Genomic DNA, 6346 nt, shown 5'->3' with positions numbered 1-6346 from the left:
GAACCGCTCTGAAAATAGGAACAACAACAAGAAGAAAACACACAACCCAGACAAGTTTCGAACAAAGCCTCCAGCCTCCACAGAGGCGTGGAATGGAGCATGAGCTGTGTTGTCAAAACATTCCCACACAGCTGCCGGTGGTTTTGTGTAGCTTTGCTCCTCCTGCCAGGCACGCTGTAAAGGGACAAGAGACTCAAGTCAACAGAGCATCACTCACTAAGAGAGCGCGCTCACGACATGCTGATACTCCTGCCGTCTGAGAGAGAAACCGGAACGCTCCGTTATGGCCAAGGATGGCCGAAGAAGAGAGGCTGCAGCTTATGACGTTTGCCAGTATCTGAACTACTCACTTCCAAAGATACACTTTTCTTAACAATCCCAAAAGATTATTTTCCTCACTGGAACACTATAAAAATGTTTATTCTCTAAAATTGTTACACAATTTCTCACTTTCTCCAATGCCACACAATTCCAAGAGTCTTGAGCCAGGTTAAGGGCTGCCAACTGCTGGGAGAAAATAGAGGCTTAATAGGATGTTATTTACCACTGCGTGGTGAGAAGCTTCCCCATTTCCTCTGATGGGTCTTTTTCATCAGGCTTCTGGACAACCATAGGCAGCTTCTAGACTAGTTGCCATGGCATAAGATTTTGTGGCAGATGCAGCCCACTTCTTCAGAGGCAGGAACCGGCAAACTCCACAGACTGGTAAAGTGAGCAGCGGATGTTGTTACAAAGTGAAGCCAAAAAGCCAAGCAGCGCAAGAAATTACTATTCAGAAATGAAAGCCAGGCCCAACCAAAAGTGGACAAAAGCCAACCAGAAGAGTGTGATCTACTCCAAACTGGTGATGAGCTGGCAAAGCAGGGCTAGTGTACATCAAGACTAAATGATGGATAATTACGTTCTGTAGTAAGCTGACCACTCCTTGCCCTTCTTGAGCCAAAGCTTAATAGTGTCCAATATGCAAATATATCCTTGACATTTATACCCCACTTTGTTTCCATTATGGACTGCAAGGCAGTGTAAATAAGTTCAGTTCAGATGTGACATGAAACCATGGTTTAATCATGGTTAGCATGATCATCCAAATTAGTCCACTAACTATGGTTAATTTGTGTACGTCAAACCAGGACCTGAAACCATGGTTTGAAGTTGACTTATTGACCCCAGTTATGGTGCAATTCTAAATAGAGATGCACTCTTCTAACTTCGTTCACACTTTTCTAACTTCATTAGTGTGGTGTAGTGGTGAACAATGGCTTCTAATCTGGCAAACTGGGCTTGATTCCCCGCTCCTCCACATGCAGCCTGCTCATCACAGCACTGATAGAACTGTTCTGACTGAGCGGTTCTGTCAAACTCTCTCAGCCTCACCAACCTCACAGAAGAAGAAGAGTTGGTTCTTATATGCCGCTTTTCCCTACTTGAAGGAGGCTCAAAGCGGCTTACAGTCGCCTTCCCATTCCTCTCCCCACAACAGACACCCTGTGAAGTAGGTGAGGCTGAGAGAGCCCTGATATCACTGCCCGGTCAGAACAGTTTTATCAGTGATGTGGCGAGCCCAAGGTCACCCAGCTGGTTGCATGTGGGGGAGCGCAGAATCGAACCAGGCATGCCAGATTAGAAGTCCGCACTCCTAACCTCTACACCAAACTGGCTCTCAGGGGAAAGGAAACTGCTTTGAGACTCCTTCAGGCAGTGAAAAGTGGGGTATAAAACCAACTCTTTATTTCTAGCCAATGGGCCTAGAGAGGTATAACTTGCATCCAGGCCATGGTCAGATCCAGATCTGCTGACTTTCAGCAAGATTACTAGATCATATGCCCTTCATCCATGCCTTTCTTCTACAGTTCCCATAGCCAGAATGTTTTTTTTTTCCTGGAAGGTCACTAATGCTCTGTAGTTTTCTGAGGAGGTATATGGGGTCTCATAAATAATTATGTAGCGAAGAGACCATATAATGTATTATATTATATAGTTCTGCAATGTCTCAGAGGCTTGTTTCGGGCATCTCCAACTCAAGTCTCTTTCACTGGACTCACTATGAGACAGGCCAAATCAATGACATTGCTGCATGTGTGAAGGATACCACTATTACAAACCCTTGTGAAGGCAGGAACTTGGTGGGTTTTTTATTGCTGGGAGCCATGGCGTGCATCACAGGTGGGTTGCCTAGTGCTTAAAAACCATGAGAGTGGTTCCTTAATTTTCTGTTTACAGTATGAGATGCTGATCAGATGATTGCACAGTTTCTTTGACAGCACAGAGCACTATCTCTCAGTACTCTCTGCGTGGCATGAATCCTCTCTGCATGAAACCCTCCAGATGGTTACAATGCCAGAGTAGATTTTAACATCATCATGTTCTAACTGCAGTTGCGAGCATGTGGCTGAACTTGTTCAACAATCTCAGCACTGTGAAAGAACAGAATGCCACCGATCCCTCAGAAAGAACTCTGGCATTACAAGGGAAGAGGCTGAGGAAGAAGGTGCTGTGGTCATTGTGAGGGTCACTTTATCAATGCATCAGTGCCTGTTGAGTCCTCTGCTCTGCATATAGCCAGGGTGATATAATGGCTGAGCAGTAGACTCTCATCTACCAGGTTTGACTCCCTCTCCTCCGCCACGTAAGCCTGCTGGGTGACCTTGGGCCAGTCATAGTTCTCTCAAAGCTCTCTCAGCCCCACCTACCTCACAAGGTGACTGCTGCAGGGAGAGGAAGGGATGGTAATTGTGTGCCCCTTTGAAGAACAAGGAATGGAATGTACTTAGTGTGGGCCAGTATCTGCACATTAGATACTCCTCCACATGCAGCCAGCTTGGTGACCTTGGGCTCGTCACAGTCTTCATAGTGCTGTTCTGACCAAGCAGTCCTGTCAGAAGTTCTTTCAGCCTCACTTACCTCACAGGGGGTGTTGTGGGAAAAGAAAGGGAAGACAGTTTGTAAGCGGCTTTGAGACTCCTTCGAGCAGTGAAAAGCGGGGTGTAAAAACCAACTCCTCCTCCCCCTCCTCCCTTCCAACCTGAATTACTTTAAATGTATAACCAGACAAGCGACTATTAGAATGTCTTCTTCTTGTGGGGCTCTGCAACCAGATGGCTACTGTTTTCCAGCTTTTTGTCTACAACTTTGAAGGTTAAATGTATTTTTTTTTAAGTACTGCAACTTGTTACCTTAGAAGCAGGTTAAAAACAGAACTTTGAAAAAGCGCTGGGGTTCTTTTGACTTTGATTTATGAGTCCTGTACTGTAGTGTAGGCTGTGAGAAGTCCTGGCAATCATGAGGCTTGTCATAAAATCATGAGGCTCTTGATAAGAACTGACAATCTGGGATGTTTCCCTTTCAGCGGTCTGTGAGCCTCCAGGAGTCCAGCACTGCCAATCCCAGTCAGGCCAGAAACTTCGACCCGAGCGCAGGCCGGGCCTGCAGTTTCTGCTTATTATCTGGAAAGACATCAATTGATTCCTTATCAAGCTATATTTGGTACATTTACTCAATTTACAGTCCACCTCTGTTTCTGAGACTCAAGGCGGATTACAACTGAGACTTACCACATAGGATGCTGTGATGCTTACCGCCAACAAAAGTAGACACAATAATATACACATAGTCCATTGCAGCCTATCAAGCAGGATTAGAAGACTGGGGAACAATGTGGTGAAACATATGATAAACAATCTAGTAAAACTGAATTACAAAATTAGAGACCAAAGCAATAAAGTTGCATAATATACACAGTGAAGACTGCCTTAAATTTCACAGACATTAAATACAGCCTTATTCACTTTACACAAAGTGCTCTCCTAAACAATTCTGTTTTTCCCATTCTGTGGAATGAACAAAGCCTCCTGCCTTCATCAGGCTGGCGGAATTACAAAATCAGGGAACAATGAAATAAAAATACCATACTATAATATGTGCCAAGAATACTGCCTTAAATTTCTCAGATATTAACTACAACTACATCAAACTGCTGAGGTAAATTTCTTTCTCATTCCTCTGGGCCTCTTTGTCAACTCACATGTGCATGCGTGTGTGCGCACACACACACACTGAAATGCCACCTTTGTCTTTGTTAGAATCTATAAAACCTGTTCATATAAACATATTAGTCTGGTGCTAAGAGAGGGGTGATGGGCATGAATATATTGGCTCTAATCCCTGCCAATGCACAATAGAAGGAGGACGAGCTGGTTTTTACTACTGGAAGGAGTCTCAAAGCAGCTTAAATTGCCTTCCCTTCCTTTCCCTACAACAGACCCCGTGCAAGGTAGGAGGGGCTGTGAGAGCTCTGTCAGAACTGTTCTGTAAAAATAGCTCTAACAGGACTGTGACTAGCCCAAGGTCACCTAGCTGGTTGCATGTGGAGGAGTGGTGAATCAAATCTGGTTCTCCAGACTGTGACCTTGGGCAAGTTACAATCCTCTTAAAACTGTTCTCACAGAGCAGTTCTGTCCCTCTTAGCCCCATCTGCCTCACAGAGTGTCTGTTGGGAGGAGAGGAAGGGAAGGTGATTGTAAGCTGCTTTGAGACCCCTTCAAGTAGTGTAAAGCAGGATATAAAAACAAACTCTTCTAAAATCCAGTTGCAAAGTGCATTGAAAGTAGATTTAAAGTGCATCATTTAATCTGTATAAAAGTGCTGTCTGTAGAGTCTCTTTGGGTGTGGTTCTGTGCTATTATTGGATAAACAAGTGCTCATGGTAGCAGAGTCAGTGTTATTCAACCTACACCAGACCCACAAGCTGGCTCCTTATTTCTCTGGGCTGGACCTTGGCACATGGATCATGCAACTGTCGCTTCCAGACTGGACTTCTGCAGCTCATTCTCCATTGGGCTACCTATGGAAACGCTTTAGAAACTGCAGACGGCCCAGAATCCAGCTGACAGGTTGCTGGTTGGAATAGCATGGTCAGCTCTTATTACATCAGCGCTGATGCATCTGCACTAACTACCTATTAGTCTCCAAGTCCAATTAGGGTGTTGGGTTAACATTTTAAGCCCTTAACAGTCTGGGACCCTCATATCTATGGGACTGCATTTTCCATTACAAAACTGTCCCCCACCCCCAATGCTTCATTCAGTCATTATCTATGGGCCTCTGGCAGGTGCCTGGCCCCACGATGGCTTGGTTAGCTGTCACCAGGTAAAGGCCCTTCTCAGATGTGGCCCCACTCTGGGGAATGGATGACTTCCTCACTCTGCTGGATCATTTTAGTTTCCACTATACCTGCAAGGCTGGATTGTTTGGGCTGGCCTTTGGAGGGTAACCATACGGTTAGCATATTTTAATAGTGGGATGATGATAGCCATGCATTTTAATAATTTAATATTTTGTTTTTACTTTATTGGTTTTGATTTTGTAAATCAGGACTAGATTCTTTTGGTGAGCAGCAACTTAAAAATTTAATCTAATTAATAAATCAACTGTTCCCCTGGAGAAAATGGCTAGTTTGGAGGGTGGACTATAGCACTGTATCCAGCTGAGGTCCTGCCCTTCCTCCAACTCTACCCTCCCCAAGATCCACCCCATCCCCAAATCCCCAAGTATTTCCCAAACTTCAGCTGGCAACCCTATTGATCAAATCATGCAGGAGGATGTGTGATGATAATGATCATTACTACTTAAATGGAGGAATGGTTCATACTTTTTCTCTCTTACAGCCCAATCCCTACCTGTTAAACCACTCAGGGTTAATGGATATGCTTTTAGTCCTAATGTTGAATAATCTCTCCCTCTCTCTCTCTCTCTCTCCCACACACACACATGCACCTCTCTTCTCTGCCTGTTGATTCTGCAGTGTGGTAAGACACCCATGGTCATTCATCTCCAACATATCCTTGTAGCACGTTAGCGCATAATTTTTATTTAGCCTTTGTTTTTCTTAACATGAAAGTCTTACAAGTATAGAGACTACAGTCACAAAAACCAGAGATCTCCTTTGACAGTAAGACAAAAATATACATGTTTAGAAATCTAAATTCATTACTTATTTTACTGTGACACAATATGATTTTCATATCTGTAACGGCTTTTGCTGTATATATAATTGAGCAAGGCCATGGTGGGTGGCCCCTGTCAGGACTTCACTTCCTGTCCACGGGCCAATTGGAACTTGCTGCCCATGGACTGGCCATCCCACCAAGCCAGCCAGGAGCACTCTGGCACAATCACTACCAGTATACACCTGTCTGCCGCCAGGGATGGAGGTTGGTGCGGCTCCGGAGGGGGGGGGTCCCACAGAGTTCCCGCTCGCACTCACCAGTGGGCTGAAAAGCCCTGCAGTTTTGGCCCACCAGTGAGTGTGGGCAGAAGGGCTGCCTGCACTCCCCCCTGGGCTGAAATG

The sequence above is a fragment of the Paroedura picta genome, chromosome 3 (assembly GCF_049243985.1).
Source record: "Paroedura picta isolate Pp20150507F chromosome 3, Ppicta_v3.0, whole genome shotgun sequence".
Lineage (NCBI taxonomy): Eukaryota > Metazoa > Chordata > Lepidosauria > Squamata > Gekkonidae > Paroedura > Paroedura picta.
The sequence above is the reverse complement of the archived record's forward strand: the minus strand, read 5'-3'. Positions refer to the sequence as shown.